At 46.5% G+C, this 24,002-nt stretch overlaps 1 protein-coding gene across 1 annotated transcript in view; it reads right to left on the bottom strand.

Moving 5' to 3' along the window:
• LOC115166630 (synaptopodin) overlaps positions 1 to 23,122 on the bottom strand; it is a 59,084-nt gene extending 35,962 nt beyond the window's left edge. Inside the window, exon 1 of the mRNA XM_029720397.1 lies at positions 22,988 to 23,122. The gene's annotated coding sequence lies outside the window, so the exon portion shown is untranslated. The remainder of the gene's footprint in view (positions 1 to 22,987) is intronic.
• Positions 23,123 to 24,002: the final 880 nt, after the last annotated feature.

A 24,002-nucleotide genomic window follows, 5' to 3' on the forward strand; every position in this document is an offset into this window, starting at 1 on the left:
TCGACAGCGCCTCCTACTGGAGAGATCTATCTACAGCACCTCCTACTGGAGAGATCCTTCTACAGCCCCTCTTACTGGAGAGATCTATCTACAGCACCTCCTACTGGAGAGATCTATCTACAGCACCTCCTTCTGGAGAGATCTATCTACAGCACCTCCTTCTGGAGAGATCTATCTACAGCACCTCCTTCTGGAGATATCTATCTACAGCACCTCCTACTGGAGAGATCCTTCTACAGCACCTCCAACTAGTCTCTCTACAGCACCTCCTACAAGAGAAATCTATCTACAGCACCTCCTACTGGAGAGATCTATCTATAGCACCTCCTACTGGAGAGATCTATCTACAGCACCTCCTACTAGAGAGATCTATCTACAGCACCTCCTACTGGAGAGATCTATCTACAGCACCTCCAACTAGTCTCTCTACAGCACCTCCTACAAGAGAAATATATCTACAGCACCTCCTACTGGAGAGATCTATCTACAGCACCTCCTACTAGTCTCTCTACAGCAGCTCCTACTGGAGAGATCTATCTACAGCACCTCCAACTAGTCTCTCTACAGCACCTCCTACAAGAGAAATCTATCTACAGCACCTCCTACTGGAGAGATCTATCTACAGCACCTCCAACTAGTCTCTCTACAGCACCTCCTACTGGAGAGATCTATCTACAGCACCTCCTACCGGAGATATCTATCTACAGCACCTCCTTCTAGTCTTTCTACAGCACCTCCTACTGGAGAGATCCTTCTACAGCACCTCCTACTGGAGAGATCTATCTACAACACCTCCTTCTGGAGAGATCTATCTACAGCACCTCCTACTGGAGAGATCTATCTACAGCACCTCCTACTGGAGAGATCTCTCTACAGCACCTCCTACTGGAGAGATCCTTCTACAGCACCTCCTACTGGAGAGATCTATCTACAGCACCTCCTACTGGAGAGATCTATCTACAGCACCTCCTACTGGAGAGATCTATGTACAGCTTTCCATTTGGTCTCCCATCCATTTGTCACTGACTACTTCCACTGTGCTATCGTGAAGATGACTACTGAGAAATCTCCACTTAAAGACAGGATTATTCGATTTTTATTAATTAATTATTCATTACAGTATTATATCAAATTAAACTGAATGTAAAGTGCATTTAAAGTTTGATTTGATATGATTTAGTACGAATCTTTAACTTACATTTTTGGTTGACTTAGAGATGTGAATCCAACATATTAATTATTAATTTGTATTTTTATTCAGTCTGGACTTAAAGCCAGACTAAATGACTCAGACAGAGCTATCCAAGCAGAGGATACATAGTTGGTTGTGTTGACAACCAAACACAATTCAAATCACTTTTGTAAAACAGTAAATAGATTACTAACTTGTCGACAAGTTAACAAATTATATGTTGGATTCACGTCTCCATCTCAACCAAAAATGAACGTAAAAGACTAAGATTAAGCGAGTGGCTCGGGTTGAACTATCTAAACAGTAGGATACATCTACTCTAAATGTTCGTATTTGGTTTTGTTTGTCAACAAAACACAATTCAATATTACTTTTGTAAGACTAATGTTAAGGATATCTTACAAACTGATGTAATAATGTTTATTTAAACTTAAAATGAGTAACACGTCCATGGCCACATTTTGAGGTTGTTGCTACAATAAATGTATTTTTATGTAATCATAGAAAACGTTCAGGGTTATAGGTCACAGGTCAGTAGAAATCTTGATGGTGCAGCTGTAGAACCTTTTGAGAATCTGAGGACCCATGCCAAATCTTTTCAGTCTCCTGAGGGGGAATAGGTTTTGTCGTGCCCTCTTCACTACTGTCTTGGTGTGCTTGGACCATTCTAGTTTGTTGGTGATGTGGACACCAAGGAACTTGAAGCTCTCAACCTGCTCCACTACAGCCCTGTCGATGAGAATGGGGGCGTGCTCAGTCCTCTTTTTCCTGTAGTCCACAATCATCTCCTTTTTCTTGATCGCGTTCGAGAGAGAGGTTGTTGTCCTGGCACCACACGGCCAGGTCTCTGACCTCCTCCCTATAGGCTGTCTCATCGTTGATCAGGCCTACCACTGTTGTGTCATCGGCAAACTTAATGATGGTGTTGGAGCTGTGCCTGGCCATGCAGTCATGAGTGAACAGGGAGTACAGGAGGGGACTGAGCATGCACCTCTGAGGGGCCCCTGTGTTGAGGATCAGCATGGAGGATATGTTGTTCCCTAGCCTTACCACCTGGGGGCGGCCCGTCAGGAAGTCCAGGATCCAGTTGCAGAGGGAGGTGTTTAGTCCAAGGGTCCTTAGCTTAGTGAAAAGCTTTGAGGGCACTATGGTGTTGAACGCTGAGCTGTAGTCAATGAATAGCATTCTCACATAGGTGTTCCTTTTGTCCAGGTGTGAAAGGGCAGTGTGGAGGGCAATATAGATTGCATCATCTGTGGATCTGTTAGAGCGGTATGCAAATTGGAGTGTGTCTAGGGTTTCTGGGATAATGGTATTGATGTGAGCCATGACCAGCCTTTCAAAGCACTTCATGGCTACAGACGTGAGTGCTACGGGTCGGTAGTCGTTTGGCAGGTTACCTTAGTGTTCTTGGGCACAGGCACTATGGTGGTCTGCTTAAAACATGTTGGTAATACAGACTCAGACAGGGAGAGGTTGAAAATGTCAGTGAAGACACTTGCCAGTTGGTCAGCGCATGCTCACAGTACACGTCCTGGTAATCCATCTGGCCCTGCAGCCTTGTGAATGTTGACACTTTTTAAAGGACTTGCTCACATCGGCTGTGGAGAGCGTGATCACACAGTCTTCCAGAACAGCTGGTGATCTCATGCATGTTTCAGTGTTATTTGCCTCGAAGCGAGCATAGAAGTAGTTTAGCTCGTCTGGTAGGCTCGTGTCACTGGGCAGCTCTCGGCTGTGCTTCCCTTTGTAGTCTGTAATGGTTTGCAACCCCTGCCACATCCGACGAGCATCAGAGCCGGTGTAGTACGATTTGATCTTAGTCCTGTATTGAAGCTTTGCCTGTTTGATGGTTCGTCAGAGGGCATAGTGGGATTTCTTATAAGCTTCCGGGTTACAGTCCCGCTCCATGTAAGTGGCAGCTCTAGCCGTATGTCCATATGGTCACTGTGGGGACGACGTCATCGATGCACTTATTGATGAAGCCAATGACTGATGTGTACTCCTCAATGCCATCGGAGGAATCCCAGAACATATTCCAGTGTGTGATAGCAAAACAGTCCTGTAGCTAAGCACTGGCTTCATCTGACCCCTTTTATTTGATCTAGTTACTGGTGCTTCCTGCTTTAATTTTTGCTTGTAAGCAGTAGTCAGGAGGATATAATTATGGTCAGATTTGCCAAATGGAGGATGAGGGAGAGCTTTGTATACGTCTCTTTGTGTAGTAAAGGTGGTCTAGAATTGGTTGCACATTTGACATGCTGATAGAAATATGGTCAAACTGATTTATGTTTCCCTGCGTTAAAGTCCCCGACCACTAGGAGCGCCGCCTATGACTGAGCGTTTTCTTGTTTGCTTATGATGGAATACAGGTCATTCAATGCTGTCTTAGGGCCAGCCTCTGACTGTGGTGGTATGTAGACAGCTACGAAAAATACAGATGAAAACTCTCTAGGTAGGTAGTGTTGTCTACAGCTTATCATGAGATACTCTACCTCAGGCGAGCAATAGCTCGAGACATCCTTAGATATCGTGTACCAGCTATTATTTACAAAAATACATAGACCGCCGCCCCTTGTCTTACCAGACGCCATTGTTCTGTCCTGCCAGTGCAGCGTATAACCAGCCAGCTGTATGTTGATAGTGTCGTCGTTCAGCCACTTCTCCGTGAAGAATAAGATATTACAGTTTTGAATGTCCCATTGGTAGTTTAATCTTCTGCGTAGGTCATCTATTTTATTGTCCAAAGATTTCACGTTTGCTAGCAGAATTGAAGGAAGTGGGGGTTTATTCAATCGCCTATGAATTCTCATAAGGCAGCCCGCACTCCTGCCCCTTTTTCTCTGCCTCCTCTTCACACAAATCACGGAGATCTGGGCCTGTTCCCGACAAAGCAGCATATAATTTGTGTCGGCCTCATCAGACTCGTTAAAGAAAAAAAAGGATTCTGCGTCTGTGGTGAGTAATCGCAGTCCTGATGTCCAGAAGTTATTGTCGGTCATAAGAGATGGTAGTTGCAACATCATGTACAAAATAAGTATAAAAATAAGTTACAAACAATGCAAATAAACAAACAAAAAAACAGAATCGGTTGGCTTATGTTATCGTGTGTGTGTATGCATGTGTCTATGTTTGTGTTGCTTCACAGACCCCGCTGTTCCAAATGATCTGTTTTTTAAATTTGATCAGTTCATCAGTTATCTGATGTGGAATAGAGGTCCATGTAGTCATGGCTCTATTTAGTACTGTGCACCTCCCATAGTCTGTTCTGGACTTGGGGACTGTGAAGAGACCTCTGGTGGCATGTCTTGTGGGGTATGCATGGGTGTCCGAGCTGTGTGCTAGTCGTTTAAACAGACAGCTCGGTATATTCAGCTTGTCAACACTTATTACAAAAACAAGTAGTGATGAAGTCGATCTTTCCTCCACTTTGGGCCATGAGAGATTGACATACATATTATTTTTATTTATTTTTTATTATTTTACCCCCTTTTTTCTCCCCAATTTCATGGTATCCAATTGGTAGTTACAGTCTTGTCTCATCGCTGGACTCGGGAGAGGCGAAGATCGAGAGCTGTCCTCCAAAACACAACCCAACCAAGCCGCACTGCTTCTTGACACAATGCACATCCAACCCGGAAGCCAGCCGCACCAGCCGTACACCTGGCGACCTGTTCAGCGTGCACTTCCCCCAGCCCGCCAGAGGAGTCGCTAGTGCACGATGAGACAAGGATATCCCTGCCAGCCAAACCCTCCCCAACCCGGACGGCCCCATGTGCCTCCCGGTCGCAGCTCTGGTGGCACTGCTAGCACTGCGATGCAGTGCCTTAGACCACTGCGATGCAGTGCCTTAGACCACTGCGATGCAGTGCCTTAGACCACTGCGCCACCCGGGAGGCCCCTACGTGCATATTATCAATGTTTGCTCTCTGTGTAAATCCAAGGGCCAGTCATGCTGCCCTGTTCTGATCCAAATGCAATTTTCCGAAGTCCCTCTTTGAGGGACCACATGACTGAACAGTAGTCCAGGTGCGACAAAGCTTGAGCCTGTAGGACCTGCCTTGTTCATAGTGTTGTTAAGAAGGCAGAGCAGCGCTTTATTATGGACATACTTCTCCCCATTTTAGTTACTGTTATATGTTTTGACCATGACAGTTTACAATCCAGGGTGACTCCAAGCAGTTAATTCACCTCAACTTGCTCAATTTCCACATTATTTACTGCAATATTTAGTTGAGGTTTAGGGTTTAGTGAATGATTTGTCCCAAATATAATGCTTTTAATTATTATTATTTTTTTTAGGTGTAACCTATTCCTTGCAACCCATTCTGAAGCTAACTGCAGCTCTTTGTTAAGTGTTGCAGTCATTTCAGTCGCTGTAGTAGCTGACGTGTATAGTGTTGAGTGATCCGCATACATAGACACACTGGCTTTACTCAAAGCCAGTGGCAGCTGCCCTGAAATCCTAATTCTAACTGGATTATGTTGGAGAGACTTCCATTAAAGAACACCCTCTGTGTTCTGTTAGACAGCTAACTCTTTATCCACATTGTAGCAGGGGGTGTAAAGCCATAACACATGCGTTTTTCATGCAGCAGAATATGATTGATAATGTCAAAAGCCTCACTGAAGTCTATCGAAACAGCCCCCACAATGATTTTATCATAAATTTCTCTCAGCCAATCATCAGTCATTTGTGTAAGTGCTGTGCTTGTTGAGTGTCCTTCCCGATAAGTGTGCTGAAAGTATGTGGTCAATTTGTTTAGAGTAAAATAGCATCGTATCTGGTCAAACACCATTTCTTTCAAAAGTTTACTAAGGGTTAGCAACAGGCTGATCGGTCGACTATTTGAGCCAGTAAATGGGTCTTTACTAAGGTAGTGGAATGACTTTAGCTTCCCTCCAGGCCTGAGGGCACACACTCTCTAATAGGCTTAAATTGAAAATATGGTAAATAGGACCGGCAATATCTTCCGCTATTAACCTCAGTCATTTTCCATCCAGGTTGTCAGACCGCGGTGGCTTGTTGTTGTTGACAGACAACAACAACAAAAAATGCACCTCTTCCACACTGACTTTATAGAATTCAAATGTACAATTATTGTCATTGATCAACATATCTACCAAATATTACCCAATGCTTCACGTTCCAATGAAGTGGTCTGCCTAGCGGGTACCTGATGTGTCGGCACTGAGGCCAATATGAGAAGAGGAAGAAGGGTTTTATTGTTTAGACACAATGGCTGCTTAACAAATTGCACCCTATTCCCTATATAGTGCACTACTTGCACTACTTTTGACCAGGGCCCATAGTAATGCACTACAGTGTACGGGGTGGCATTAGGGACACGTGTGATGACAAGAGCTCTCTTTGATTCCTATTGATGTGTTAAGGAGGGAGGACAGACATACACTCCATGAGCCAAAGAACATCTCATTCCAAAAATGATGAGCATTAATATGGAGTTTTTCCTCCGCCCTTTACTGCTATAACAGCCTCCGCTCCTCTGGGAAGGCTTTCCATTAGATGTTGGAACATTGCTGTGGGGGACTTGCTTCCATTCAGCCGCAAGAGCATTAGTGAGGTCAGGCGACTGATGTTGGGCGATCAGGCCTGGCTCGCAGATGGCTTTCCAATTCATCCCAAAGGTGTTCAATGGGGTTGAGGTCAGGGCTCTGTGAAGGCCAGTCAAATTCTCCCACACCGATCTTGACAAGCCATTTCTGTATGGATCTCGCTTTGTGCACGGGAGCATTGTCATGCTGAAACAGGAAAGGTCCTTCCCCAAACTGTTGCAACAAAGTTGGAAGCATAGAATCATCTAGAATGTCATTGCTGTAGTGTTAAGATTTTCCTTTACTAGAACTAAGGGGCCCGAACCATGAAGAACAGCCACAGACCATTATTCCTTCACCACTAAACTTTACAGCTGGCACTATGCATTGGGGGCAGGTCGTTTTCTCCTGGCATCCACCAAACCCAGATTAGTTCGGGGGACTACCAGATGGTGAAGCGTGATTCATCACTCCAGAGTCCAATGGCGGCGAGTTTTCACCACTCCAGCCGACGCTTGGCATTGCGTATGGAGATCTTAGGATTGTTTGCGGCTCCTCGGCCTTGGAAACCCATTTCATGAAGCTCCCGACGAACACTTCTTGTGCCTGAAGTTGCTTTTCAGATGCAGTTTAGAACTCGGTAGCCCCATTCTGTGAGCTTGTGTGGCCTACCACTTTGCGGCTGATCCGTTGTTGACCCTAGACGTGTTTCCACTTCACGATAACAGCACTTAGAGTTGTAGCAGGGCAGAAATTTGACGATCTGACTTGTTGGAAAGGTGGCATCCTATGACGGTACCATGTTGAAATTCACTGAGCTATTCAGTGAAGCCATTCTACTGCCATTGTTTGTCTATGGAGATTGCAGGGCTATGTGCTCGATTTTATACACCTGTCATCAATGGGTATGGCTGAAATAGCCAAATCCACTCATTTTAAGGGGTGTCCACATACTTTTGAATATATCGTGTATGCTCACGTCAATCTGGTTATCATTGTTTAGATTTTTCAACGTCATTTTGAGGTTGACATGTTTTATTTTATATATGATTGGGTTTGTATTTTTCCGTGTACTGCTCACCATCATTCTGACAGATTTCATCACTAGTAAGTTTCAGATTTGGATGTTGACTACAGTTGAGTACATTTCAACACGTTCTCATCAAGTTGATGTTTACAATCTTGGATCTACAAAGTGGCAACCATCTTCCGTTGAGGACATCTGTTGGAAGAATGTCTTAAATTTCGGTTTTGATTCAAATCTTTTAATGTAATCTGTAAATATTTGTTCGCCACAAGACTGTGAACATGTGTTGGAGTCCTTCAGACTGCCATGACATCACTGGGAAAGCACTGAGTTACTAAATCTGGCAGGAAAACATCAGCAGGATGTTGAATTGTCTTAATAGATCATTCAAATCCCGAACTACACGACCCCTTCACAATTTAACCAATTTCAGACAACTTTATAATGCAAAAAAATAAAAAAATAAACTTCTGCAAGATGTCACAATTGTCTTACTATCTATCAAATCCTGGACTACCTCTGTCTGTATTCACAACTACCACTAACAAACAGCCACCCGGACTACTTGCATTAACCCCCCGCCTCTCTTTTTTTTAATGCTGCTGCTACTCTCTGTTTATTATCTATGCATAGTCACTTTATCCCTACCTATAGTACAGTATATGTTACCTCAATTACATTTTAGTCATTTAGCAGATGCTCTTATCCAGAGCGACTTACAGTAAGTAGTGAATGCATACATTTCATAAATCTTTTCTCCGTACTGGTCCCCCGTGGGAATCAAACCCACAACCCTGGCATTGCAAACACCATGCTCTACCAGCTGAGCCACACAACTAACCTGTACCCCCTCACATTGACTCGGTACCGGTACCCCCTGTATATAGTCTCCATATTGACTCGGTACCGTAACACCCTGTATATAGCCTCCACATTGACTCTGTACCGGTACCCCCTGTATACAGCCTCCACATTGACTCCACATTGACCCTCAAGCTGCATACTGGACCCTATTCCAACTAAACTACTGAAAGAGCTGCTTCCTGTGCTTGGCCCTCCTATGTTGAACATAATAAACGGCTCTCTATCCACCGGATGTGTACCAAGCTCACTAAAAGTGGCAGTAATAAAGCCTCTCTTGAAAAAGCCGAATCTTGACCCAGAAATTATAAAAAACTATCGGCCTATATCGAATCTTCCATTCCTCTCAAAAATTTTAGAAAAAGTTGTTGCGCAGCAACTCACTGCCTTCCTGAAGACAAACAATGTATACGAAACGCTTCAGTCTGGTTTTAGACCCCATCATAGCACTGAGACTGCACTTGTGAAGGTGGTAAATGACCTTTTAATGACGTCAGACCGAGGCTCTGCATCTGTCCTCATGCTCCTAGATCTTAGTGCCGCTTTTGATACCATCGATCACCACATTCTTTTGGAGAGATTGGAAACCCAAATTGGTCTACATGGACAAGTTCTGGCCTGGTTTAGATCTTATCTGTCGGAAAGATATCAGTTTGTCTCTGTGAATGGTTCGTCCTCTGACAAATCAATTGTAAATTTCGGTGTTCCTCAAGGTTCCGTTCTAGGACCACTATTGTTTTCACTATATATTTTACCTCTTGGGGATGTCATTCGAAAACATAATGTTAAATTTCACTGCTATGCGGACGACACACAGCTGTACATTTCAATGAAACATGGTGAAGCCCCAAAATTGCCCTCGCTAGAAGCCTGTGTTTCAGACATAAGGAAGTGGATGGCTGCAAATGTTCTACTTTTAAACTCGGACAAAACAGAGATGCTTGTCCTAGGTCCCAAGAAACAAAGAGATCTTCTGTTGAATCTGACAATTAATCTGGATGGTTGTACAGTCGTCTCAAATAAAACTGAAGGACCTCGGCGTTACTCTGGACCCTGATCTCTCTTTTGAAGAACATATCAAGACTGCTTCAAGGACAGCTTTTTTCCATCTACGTAACATTGCAAAAATCAGAAACTTTCTGTCCAAAAATGACGCAGAAAAATTAATCCATGCTTTTGTTACTTCTAGGCTCGACTACTGCAATGCTCTACTTTCCGGCTACCCGGATAAAGCACTAAACAAACTTCAGTTAGTGCTAAATACGGCTGCTAGAATCCTGACTAGAACCAAAAAATTTGATCATATTACTCCAGTGCTAGCCTCCCTACACTGGCTTCCTGTTAAGGCAAGGGCTGATTTCAAGGTTTTACTGCTAACCTACAAAGCATTACATGGGCTTGCTCCTACCTATCTTTCCGATTTGGTCCTGCCGTACATACCTACACGTACGCTACGGTCACAAGACGCAGGCCTCCTAATTGTCCCTAGAATTTCTAAGCAAACGGCTGGAGGTAGGGCTTTCTCCTATAGAGCTCCATTTTTATGGAATGGTCTGCCTACCCATGTGAGAGACGCAGACTCAGTCTCAACCTTTAAGTCTTTACTGAAGACTTATCTCTTCAGTAGGTCCTATGATTAAGTATAGTCTGGCCCAGGAGTGTGAAGGTGAACGGAAAGGCTGGAGCAACGAACCGCCCTTGCTGTCTCTGCCTTGTCGGTTCCCCTCTTCCCACTGGGATTCTCTGCCTCTAACCCTTTTACAGGGCTGAGTCACTGACTTACTGGTGTTCTTCCATGCCGTCCATGGGAGGGGTGCGTCACTTGAGTAGGTTGAGCCACTGACGTGGTCTTCCTGTCTGGGTTGGCGCCCCCCCCTTGGGTTGTGCCGTGGCGGAGATCTTTGTGGGCTATACTCGGCCTTGTCTTCGGACGGTAAGTTGGTGGTTGTAGATATCCCTCTAGTGGTGTGGGGGCTGTGCTTTGGCAAAGTGGGTGGGGTTATATCCTGCCTGTTTGGCCCTGTCCGGGGGTATCATCGGATGGGGCCACAGTGTCTTCTGATCCCTCCTGTCTCAGCCTCCAGTATTTATGCTGCAGTAGTTTATGTGTCGGGGGGCTAGGGTCAGTCTGTTACATCTGGAGTATTCTCTTGTCTTATCCGGTGTCCTGTGTGAATGTAAATATGCTCTCTCTAATTCTCTCTTTCTCTCTTTCTTTCTTTCTCTCGGAGGACCTGAGCCCTAGGACCATGCCTCAGGACTACCTGGCATGATGACTCCTTGCTGTCCCCAGTCCACCTGGCCATGCTGCTGCTCCAGTTTCAACTGTTCTGCCTGCGGCTACGGAACCCTGACCTGTTCACCGGACGTGCTTGTTGCACCCTCGACAATTACTATGATTATTATTATTTGACCATGCTGGTCATTTACGAACATTTTAACATCTTGACCATGTTCTGTTATAATATCCACCCGGCACAGCCAGAAGAGGACTGGCCACCCCTCATAGCCTGGTTCCTCTCTAGGTTTCTTCCTAGGTTTTTGGCCTTTCTCAGGAGTTTTTCCTAGGGAGTTTTTCCCAGCCACCGTGCTTCTTTCACATGCATTGCTTGCTGTTTGGGGTTTTAGGCTGGGTTTCTGTACAGCACTTTGAGATTTCAGCTGATGTACGAAGGGCTATATAAATAAATTTGATTTGATTTGATTTGATTTGACTCGGTACCATAACACCCTGTATATAGCCTCCACATTGACTCGGTACCGTAACACCCTGCATATAGCTGTAATGGTCGTCGTAGGAAGTGGACCAAGGCGCAGCGGGTTGAGTGCTCATTAGAACTTTATTTAGAACACTTATCAAACAAAACAAGAAAACGAACGGACGACAAACCGTAATGCAGGCTACACACAGCTATGCACAAACAACCTCCCACCATTCCCATAACAAAACACACCCCTATACATAGGACCTTCAATCAGAGGCAACGAGGAACAGCTGCCTCCAATTGAAGGCCCAATCCCAATAAACTAAACATATAACTAAACACCCTAGATCTAACATAGAAATACACAACATAGAACCTAACCAAAAACCCCGGACTAATCTAAACAAACACCCCTCTACAAAACACATATACAAACAAATCCCGAACCACATAAAACAAACACCCTCTGCCACGTCCTGACCAAACTAAAATAACAAATAACCCCTTTACTGGTCAGGATGTGACAATAGCCTCATTATTTTTTAACTTTAGTTTATTTCGTCAATATTTTCTTAACTCTTATTTATCTTTAAGCTCCATTGTTGGTTAAGGGCTTGTAAGTAAGCATTTCACAGTAAGGTCTACACCTGTTGTAAGGTCTACACCTGTAACAAATAACATTTGATTTGATTTTAACCCTACAGTGAAATCACTGGGAAAGCTTGAGAGAATGTCTGGCACAGGAGAAAACAACATCAAAACGTCTCAATATAATATCCCTCAAATCCTGAACTGTTTAACCTCTGTGTTTCTCCTGATTCCTAACTTCATAATCTAGACGATTTCAGCAGAACATAAAAATAACCTTTAAATCGTGAACTGTTTAAATAACCTCTGTTTTGTTTCCGTGTTCCAACATTCATAAATACCAAAATAAATTCCACAAACATTAACATATCTTAATATATCCCTCAAATCCTGAACTGAACAATACAACCCTCGTGTTTGGGTTTTTATTCAGAACTACCAGCAAATCCACCAGTGATCTGGTTGTGGATAGTCTTTCATGCCGGAGAATTGGTTCTGGGTACTGGCATTAGGTTTTGGATGTGAGTTATGGTGTAATTGTGGATTTGAAGTTTAGGAATATCTCGCTACCCAACTCTGACCCCATCGCCCCCCATCGCCCCATCACCTCCTGACCCCAACCCCTCCTGACCCCATCACCTCCTGACCCCATCACCCCCCTGACCCCATCACCTCCTGACCCATCACCCCCTGACGCCATCACCCCCTGAGCCCATCACCCCCTGACCCCATCACCCCCTGACCCCATCACCCCCCTGACCCATCACCCCCCTGACCCATCACCCCCTGACCCCATCACCCCCTGACTCCATCACCCCCCTGACCCCATCACCCCCTGACCCATCACCCCCTGACCCCATCGCCTCCTGACCCCATCGCCTCCTGACCCCATCACCTCCTGACCCCATCACCCCGCTGACCCCATCACCTCCTGACCCATCACCCCCTGACCCCATCACCTCCTGACCCCATCACCCCCTGACCCATCACCCCCTGACCCCATCGCCCCCTGACCCCATTGCCCCTGACCCAATCACCCCCTGACCCCATCACCTCCTGACCCATCACCCCCTGACCCCATCACCTTCTGACCCCATCACCCCCTGACCCCATCACCCCCTGACCCATCACCCCCTGACCCATCGCCCCCTGACCCCATCACTCCCTGACCCCATCGCCCCCTGACCCCATCACTTCCTGACCCCATCACCTCCTGACCCAATCACCCCCATCGCCCCATCACCTCCTGACCCCATGACCCCCTGACCCCATCACCTCCTGACCCCATCACCCCCTGACCCATCACCCCCTGACCCCATCACCTCCTGACCCCATCACCCCCTGACCCATCACACCCTGACCCCATCACCCCCTGACCCCATCACCTCCTGACCCATCACCCCCTGACCCCATCACCTCCTGACCCATCACCCCTGACCCCATCACCTCCTGACCCATCACCCCGTGACCCATCATCCCCTGACCCCATCACTCCCTGACCCCATCGCCCCTGACCCCATCGCCCCCTGACCCCATCACCTCCTGACCCCATCACCCCCATCGCCCCATCACCTCCTGACCCCATCACCCCCTGACCCTATCACCTCCTGACCCCATCACCCCCTGACCCATCACCTCCTGACCCATCACCCCTGACCCCATCAACTCCTGACCCATCACCCCGTGACCCATCATCCCCTGACCCCATCATACCCTGACCCCATCACCTCCTGACCCCATCACCCCCTGACCCCATCACCGCCTGACCCCATCACCCCCTGACCCCATCACCTCCTGACCCATCACCCCTGACCCCATCACCTCCTGACCCATCACCCCTGACCCCATCACCTCCTGACCCATCACACCCTGACCCCATCACCTCCTGACCCCATCACCCCTGACCCCATCACCTGCTGACCCATCACACCCTGACCCCATCACCTCCTGACCCCATCACCCGTGACCCATCACCCCCTGACCCATCACCCCTGACCCCATCACCTCCTGACCCATCACCCCGTGACCCATCATCCCCTGACCACATCATCCCCTGACCCGATCACCTCCTGACCCCATCACCCCCTGACCCCATCACCTCCTGACCCCATCACCCCGTGACCCATCACCCCCTGACCCCATCACCACCTGACCCATCACACCCTGACCCCATCACCCCCTGACCCCATCACCCCCTGACCCCATCACCTCCTGACCCATCACCCCCTGACCCATCACCTCCTTACCCATCACCCCCTGACCCCATCACCTCCTGACCCCATCACCCCCTGACCCATCACCCCCTGACCCATCACCCCCTGACCCCATCGCCACCTGACCCCATCACCTCCTGACCCCATCACCCCCTGACCCATCACCCCCTGACCCCATCACCCCCTGACTCCATCACCTCCTGACCCCATCACCTCCTGACCCATCACCCCTGACCCATCACCTCCTTACCCATCACCCCCTGACCCATCACCCCCTGACCCCATCACCTCCTTACCCATCACCCCCTGACCCCATCACCTCCTGACCCCATCACCCCCTGACCCATCACCCCCTGACCCCATCACCCCCTGACCCCATCACCCCTGACCCCATCACCTCCTGACCCCATCACCCCCTGACCCCATCACCCCCTGACCCCATCACCCCCCTGACCCATCACCTGCTGACCCATCACCCCCTGACCCCATCACCCCCTGACTCCATCACCTCCTGACCCCATCACCTCCTGACCCATCACCCCTGACCCATCACCTCCTTACCCATCACCCCCTGACCCATCACCCCCTGACCCCATCACCTCCTTACCCATCACCCCCTGACCCCATCACCTCCTGACCCCATCACCCCCTGACCCATCACCCCCTGACCCCATCACCCCCTGACCCCATCACCCCTGACCCCATCACCTCCTGACCCCATCACCCCCTGACCCCATCACCCCCTGACCCCATCACCCCCCTGACCCATCACCCCCTGACCCATCACCCCCTGACCCCATCACCTCCTGACCCATTACCTCCTGACCCCATCACCCCCTGACCCAACACCCCCTGACCCCATCACCTCCTGACCCCATCACCCCCTGACCCCATCACCTCCTGACCCCTTCACCCCCTGACCCCATCACCCCCATCGCCCCATCGCCCCCTGACCCCATCACTTCTTGACCCCATCACCCCCTGACCCCATCACCCCCTGACCCCATCACCTCCTGACCCATCACCCCTGACCCCATCACCTCCTGACCCATCACCCCTGACCCCATCACCTCCTGACCCATCACACCCTGACCCCATCACCTCCTGACCCCATCACCTCCTGACCCCATCACCCCGTGACCCATCACCCCCTGATCCCATCACCACCTGACCCCATTTCCCCCTGACCCCATCACCTCCTGACCCATCACCCGCCTGACCCCATCACTCCCTGACCCCATCACCTCCTGACCCCATCACCTCCTGACCCCATCACCTCCTGACCCCATCACCCCGTGACCCCATTGCCCCCGGACCCCATCACCGGCAACCCCCGATAACCTTTGGACGCAGCCAAAGCACCTGCCCACAGGTGCGTCATGCGGCCTTGCCTAACGGGGAAAGGGAGGGGGTGAAGCCAGTCGGGTGCAACCCAGTTAAATAAAGGTTAAATAAAATACAAAATAAAATTCATAAAGATCTAAGGATATAATTTACAGCGTCTGTCCCCTCAGGCTGCGTGGGAGTGTAATCACATATTTCCTGTATGCCTCCACCCTATGATGAATATACAGTCCTGTTCTCAGTTCACCTGTCTGTCAGCTTCCCTTACAGTCCTGTTCTACAGTTCACCTGTCTGTCAGCTTCCCCTGTTCCCCTGTTCTACAGTTCACCTGTCTGTCAGCTTCCCCTGTTCTACAGTTCACCTGTCTGTCAGCTTCCCTTGTTCTACAGTTCACCTGTCTATCAGCTTCCCCTTACAGTACTGTTCTACAGTTCACCTGTCTATCAGCTTCCCCTTACAGTACTGTTCTACAGTTCACCTGTCTGTCAGCTTCCCTTGTTCTACAGTTCACCTGTCTATCAGCTTCCCCTTACAGTACTGTTCTACAGTTCACCTGTCTATCAGCTTCCCCTTACAGTACTGTTCTACAGTTCACCTGTCTGTCATCCTCCCCTGTCCTGCAGTTCACCTGTCTGTCAGCTTCCCCTTAGAGTACTGTCCTGCAGTTCACCTGTCTGTCAGCTTCCCCTTAGAGTACTGTTCTACAGTTCACCTGTCTGTCAGCTTTCCCTGTCCTGCAGTTCACCTGTATGTCAGCTTCTCCTGTCCTGCAGTTCACCTGTCTGTCAGCTTCCCCTGTCCTGCAGTTCACCTGTCTGTCAGCTTCCCCTTACAGTCCTGTCCTGCAGTTCACCTGTCTGTCAGCTTCCCCTTACAGTACTGTCCTACAGGTTACCTGTCCTACAGTCTACCTGTCCTACAGTCTACCTGTCCTACAGTTTACCTGTCCTACAGTCTACCTGTCCTACAGTCTACCTGTCCTACAGTCTACCTGTCCTACAGTTTACCTGTCCTACAGTTTACCTGTCCTACAGTTTACCTGTCCTACAGTCTACCTGTCCTACAGTTCACCTGTCCTACAGTCTACCTGTCCTACAGTCTACCTGTCCTACAGTTCACCTGTCCTACAGTCTACCTGTCCTACAGTTTACCTGTCCTACAGTCTACCTGTCCTACAGTTCACCTGTCCTACAGTCTACCTGTCCTACAGTCTACCTGTCCTACAGTCTACCTGTCCTACAGTCTACCTGTCCTACAGTTCACCTTCATAGCTTGTTCTCCATCTTTTTTTTTCAAATAGGGAGCCAGTTAGTTTTCATTTCCATGACTGATCAGAACTTGCTTTGTCATAGCTGTCTTGTCCCTCCGCAGCAGACATGTGGTGAGCAATATGTTTGGACCATCGAATCACAATAAAATCTCAGTACCGAATCACAATAGATATATAGAATTGTGAGAATCGTGAGAATCGCTATACATATCGGAACGGCAGCTAACACAGTATCGTGATAGTATCATATCTTGAGGTTCCTGGCAATTCCCAGCCTTAGTAAATGTCCCATATATCAATGCCACCTCCTGATTGATATACTGTGTACTGTTCCATACAGTAATTACTGTAATGGGAGATGTGGCATGTCAGCTTTTGTATGAGAGTGTTATCCCTCATATATCCCATATCTTAGCTCCACCTAATACTATATGATATTCTGATGAAATATATACTGCCATACACTACTGTCTTCAGTATATATGTATAAACCCCTCCTTGCACTACCCACTCTATATAGTACCCACTCTATGTCGTACCCACTCTATGTAATACCCACTTTATGTAATACCCACTCTATGTCGTACCCACTCTATGTAATACCCACTCTATATAGTACCCACTCTATGTAATACCCACTCTATGTAGAACCCACTCTATGTCGTACCCACTCTATGTAATACCCACTCTATATAGTACCCACTCTATGTACCCACTCTATGTACTACCCACTCAATGTAGTACCCACTCTATGTAGTACCGACTCTATGTACCCACTCTATGTAGAACCCACTCTATATAGTACCCACTCTATGTCGTACCGACTCTATGTACCCACTCTATGTAGTACCCACTCTATGTACTACCCACTCAATGTAGTACCCACTCTATGTCGTACCGACTCTATGTACCCACTCTATGTAATACCCACTCTATATAGTACCCACTCTATATAGTACCCACTCTATGCAGTACCCACTCTATGTAGTACCCACTCTATATAGTACCCACTCTATATAGTACCCACTCTATATAGTACCCACTCTATGTAATACCCACTCTATATAGTACCCACTCTATGCAGTACCCACTCTATGTAATACCCACTCTATATAGTACCCACTCTATATAGTACCCACTCTATATAGTACCCACTCTATATAATACCCACTCTATATAGTACCCACTCTATATAGTACCCACTCTATGCAGTACCCACTCTATATAGTACCCACTCTATATAGTACCCACTCTATGCAGTACACACTCTATATAGTACCCACTCTATGTAGAACCCACTCTATGTCGTACCCACTCTATGTAGTACCCACTCTATGTAGAACCCACTCTATGTACTACCCACTCTATGTAGTACCCACTCTATGTACTACCCACTCTATGTAATACCCACTCTATGTAGTACCCACTCTATGTACTACCCACTCTATATAGTACCCACTCTATGTAGTACCCACTCTATGTAGTATCCACTCTATGTAGTACCCACTCTATGTACTACCCACTCTATGTAATACCCACTCTATATAGTACCCACTCTATATAGTACCCACTCTATATACTACCCACTCTATGCAGTACACACTCTATATAGTACCCACTCTATGTAGAACCCACTCTATGTCGTACCCACTCTATGTAATACCCACTCTATATAGTACCCACTCTATGTAGAACCCACTCTATGTCGTACCCACTCTATGTAATACCCACTCTATATAGTACCCACTCTATGTAGAACCCACTCTATGTACTACCCACTCTATGTACTACCCACTCTATGTAATACCCACTCTATGTAGTACCCACTCTATGTACTACCCACTCTATGTAATACCCACTCTATGTAATACCCACTCTATGTAATACCCACTCTATATAGTACCCACTCTATGTAATACCCACTCTGTGTAATACCCACTCTATGTACCCACTCTATGTAGTACCCACTCTATGTAATACCCACTCTATGTAATACCCACTCTATGTAATTCCCACTCTATATAGTACCCACTCTATGTAATACCCACTCTATGTAGTACCCACTCTATGTAATACCCACTCTATGTAATACCCACTCTATATAGTACCCACTCTATGTAATACCCACTCTATGTAATACCCACTCTATGTAATACCCACTCTATATAGTACCCACTCTATGTAATACCCACTCTGTGTAATACCCACTCTATGTACCCACTCTATATAGTACCCACTCTATGTACTACCCACTCTATGCAGTACACACTCTATGTAATACCCACTCTATATAGTACCCACTCTATGTAATACCCACTCTATGTAATACCCACTCTATGTAATACCCACTCTATATAGTACCCACTCTATGTAATACCCACTCTATGTAGTACCCACTCTATGTAATACCCACTCTATGTAATACCCACTCTATATAGTACCCACTCTATGTAATACCCACTCTATGTAATACCCACTCTATGTAATACCCACTCTATATAGTACCCACTCTATGTAATACCCACTCTATGTAATACCCACTCTATATAGTACCCACTCTATGTAATACCCACTCTATGTAATACCCACTCTATGTAATACCCACTCTATGTAATACCCACTCTATGTAATACCCACTTTATGCAGTACCCACTCTATGCAATACCCACTCTATGTAATACCCACTCTATGTAATACCCACTCTATGTAATACCCACTTTATGCAGTACCCACTCTATGTAATACCCACTCTATATAGTACCCACTCTATGTAATACCCACTCTATGCAGTACACACTCTATGTAATACCCACTCTATGTAATACCCACGCTATATAGTACCCACTCTATGTAATACCCACTCTATGTAATACCCACTCTATGTAATACCCACTCTATGTAATACCCACTCTATGTAATACCCACTCTATGTAATACCCACTTTATGCAGTACCCACTCTATGTAATACCCACTCTATGTAATACCCACTCTATGTAATACCCACTCTACGTAATACCCACTTTATGCAGTACCCACTCTATGTAATACCCACTCTATGTAATACCCACTCTATGTAATACCCACTTTATGCAGTACCCACTCTATGTAATACCCACTCTATGTAATACCCACTCTATGTAATACCCACTCTATGTAATACCCACTCTATGTAATACCCACTTTATGCAGTACCCACTCTATGTAATACCCACTCTATATAGTACCCACTCTATGTAATACCCACTCTATATAGTACCCACTCTATGTAATACCCACTCTATGTAATACCCACTCTATGTAATACCCACTCTATGTAATACCCACTCTATATAGTACCCACTCTATGTAATACCCACTCTATGTAGTACCCACTCTATGTAATACCCACTCTATATAGTACCCACTCTGTGTAATACCCACTCTATATAGTACCCACTCTATGTAATACCCACTCTATATAGTACCCACTCTGTGTAATACCCACTCTATATAGTACCCACTCTATGTAATACCCACTCTATATAGTACCCACTCTGTGTAATACCCACTCTATATAGTACCCACTCTATGTAATACCCACTCTATATAGTACCCACTCTATATAGTACCCACTCTATATAGTACCCACTCTATGTAATACCCACTCTATATAGTACCCACTCTATGTAATACCCACTCTATATAGTACCCACTCTATATAGTACCCACTCTATATAGTACCCACTCTATGTAATACCCACTCTATATAGTACCCACTCTATGTAATACCCACTCTATATAGTACCCACTCTATGTAATACCCACTCTATATAGTACCCACTCTATATAGTACCCACTCTATGTAGTACCCACTCTATGTAATAATAGAATAATGTGATAAGTGAGTTTGAATGTCAGGTGAGTGAGAGCATTCCTGAGAGGATTTCAAGTGTATCCGTTACCTATCCCATAATATTCAGGCTGGTACGGACCATGACTGACATGTTGCCATGACGATCCCCTTTGGGCTGTAGAACCAATAATGTGTTGTTAATCTCAAGGCCTACCCACATATCCATTACAGTACCGTTCAGGCGTAAAGACACACACACACAAACACAAACACACACACACACACACACTCACACACAGCACAGATAGGGGTTTAGCAGGCTGTCTTCTACTCTCTCCTGTTCAGGCAAAGGACCATTCAACGACCTCCCAAATAATTGTGGGTATTTGCTCCAAAATTGGCATTCCTGGTTCATAATTCATCTTCTGACGAGGAGGAGGAGGAGAAGAGGGGAGGTGAGGGGAGGGAGGGAGGGAAGGAGACAGTGATAGCTCCGACCGCGGCATGCCTTGGCTTGTGTTGGAGGTGATGACTGACAATCAAAACAACGTCAGTCACAGACTTCAATGAAATGGTTCTTTCTCTCTCTCTCTCTCTCTCTCTCTCTCTCTGTCTCTCTCTCTCTCTCTCTCTCTCTTGCTGTCTCTCCCCCTCTCTTCTCTCCCTCTCTCTCTCTTTCTCTCCCTCACCCCTCTTCCCTCTGTCTGGTTTCATCTCCTGTATCATGTGAGAGTAAATCTTGTAATTAAGTGTGTGACGTGTGCAGCAGGGCCACACTGGGAACTGCAGGTGTACAAGATAAATAGAATACCTACAATAGGTGTTTAAAACCAACATGGCATGCCAAGAGTTTCTTCCATCCAAAAAACTCATAGAAGCTTGAATAAAACACTTAAAAGTTAAAAGCTTCAGAGAACAGAGGTGAACTGAAATATGCAGTTTCATTTTGCCAGAAAACTGTGTGTGTGTGTGTGTGTGTGTGTGTGTGTGTGTGTGTGTGTGTGTGTGTGTGTGTGTGTGTGTGTGTGTGTGTGTGTGTGTGTGTGTGTGTGTGTGTGTGTGTGTGTGTGTGTGTGTGTGTGGGGATGGTCAGCGCTCTGAAACAACAACACAAAGTCACTATGTTTTCTTCAAACAAAAACACTCCTTTTGCTGGTTATTAAAAGTTATGTAAAAGTACACTACATTCCCAAGACGTCTAGTGGTTAGAGCGTTGGGCCAGTAACCAAAAGGTTGCTGGATCGAATCCCAGAGCTGACAAGGTAAACAATCTGTCATTCTGCCCCCTGAGCAAGGCAGTTAACCCGCTGTTCCCCGGGCACCGAAGACGTGGTCGATGAAGGCATCCCCCCCAGCACCTCTCTGATTCAGAGGGGTTGGGTTAAATGCAGAAGACACATTTCAGCTGAAGGCTTTCAGTTGTATAACTGACTAGGTATCCCCCCTTTCCCCTTTCCCTGTCAATACAGTTTACTGAATAAATTAGTTGTGTTACGTCGACTCATGTGTCGAATTCACGCAACGTCATGAATAAGTTACGTCTCTAATAAATAATTTATATAGTAACATGCGGCAAAACAAAGGACTGTTATTTCCTCTCATAAACCATTATACTGGTCCTCACCTGCTGTATCATAGGAAGGTAAGACAATACAGTCTCCAGCTAGCTAACCCTTCATCTGATACATCATCTAACGTTACACCATACCGCTGCTCTAAGTCCCTAACCAGGGCTGGCCACATCAAGGCTCCACACAGTCACAGTCAATACAATACACCGTTGCTCTAAGTCCCTAAACAGGGCTGGCCACATCAAGGCTCCACACAGTCACAGTCAATACACTATACCGTGGCTCTAAGTCCCTAACCAGGGCTGGCCACATCAAAGCTCCACACAGTCACAGTCAAGACACTGCTGCTCTAAGTCCCTAACCAGGGCTGGTCACATCAAGGCTCCACACAGTCACAGTCAAGACAATAGGCTATCAGTGACAGCTCTAGCTGACCACAGTGCTAATGTAACCACCAGCTAACCAGCCCCCTCTGCAAGCGTGCAGACTACAGTCTGCACAAAGAGAAAGTGACAAAACAGCAACCGACAGATGTTTGTCATCAGTTAGTTCAAAAATTGCCATTTCAAAGATCATGTTTCCCCCCATTTTTTTTACCTTGTAGTCCCATGCACTCTGTCCATCCCCCCCCCCCCCCCCCAGAGAGATAGTCTAACAACTGACAGATCAACATAATTGACTATAAGTAAAACTCAAAGTACAAGTCCACATGCAGCAAAACGTCACTGTGCCAAAAAGTCTAATCTAGGTGTTACAAACTGATTGTAGAACATTCCTGTATAACAGATAGCAGCTGTACAGTTGTTGTATGGTAGTTACAGCTCACCTGTACTCCGGTGGGTCTGTGTGTGCGAGGCTCACGGCTAGTTTGTACTGCCCCTTTCAGCTCCTCAGAGTTCCCCCTTCTTCCTCTCTCTGGGACGGACTCTCTCGCTCTCTCTCTCTCTCTCTCTCTCTCTCTCTCTTTCTCGCTCTCTCTCTCTCTCCCTCTCACTCTCTCTCCCTCACACTCTTTCTCTCTCGCTCTCTCTATCTCTCTGAGCAGAACTCTCTCTCTCTCCCTCTCTCTCTCTCACTCGCTCTCTTTCTCTCTGAGTAGGACTCTCTCTCTTTGAGCAGGAGTCTCTCTTCTCTTCTCTCTCTCTCTCCTCCCGCTCCCTCGATTGAATCAGACAGAGAGGAAAGAGAGGGGGGAGAGGAGGGGGGAGTAGTCGTACTTGGAGCACAGTAGGCTCTTTGTCTGACCTCCTGTTCATATGGTTTCCTTCAAGCTTGCATACTGAACACATTATGCCATCATATATTTTCATATTCAACAACAGGGATGTATAGGGGGAGATCTAAGAGGAAGCCCCCTCTCCTCTCTCCATCCCCGCACGTTTTCTCTTTCAACTCCTCTCTCCATCCCCCATTTTCTCTTTTTCAACCCCGTTTTTCCCTCCATAAAGCTCAAAGACAAGAATCTGCGGAAGAAAGAATGAAATATATAAACGCAAGGAAATGTAACACCGAAGTGGTACGAAAGACCAAGCCTTAAGAGCCAGTTGTTTACATGGTTCTCTTACTGAGAACTCACTGTCGAGGACAGAGGAATATTTCTTCTAGAGATTTAGATCAGGAGACAGACATAGTCCACAGGACAGAAGGACCTTACAGATTTAGATTTAGCAGGTATGGGACTGGGGAGAAAGACAATCATAATTACTCATGGCCTGGGTCTGAAATGGTACCCTGTAGTGCACTTCTATTGACCGGGGCCTTTTGTAGGAAAATGGGTGTCATTTGGGACGCAGGCATGGTCAGTAAAACACGAGTAGGTTTAGCTGAATGTTGAGAAGAGG

This window comes from Salmo trutta, chromosome 3 (assembly GCF_901001165.1).
Source record: "Salmo trutta chromosome 3, fSalTru1.1, whole genome shotgun sequence".
Taxonomy (NCBI): domain Eukaryota; kingdom Metazoa; phylum Chordata; class Actinopteri; order Salmoniformes; family Salmonidae; genus Salmo; species Salmo trutta.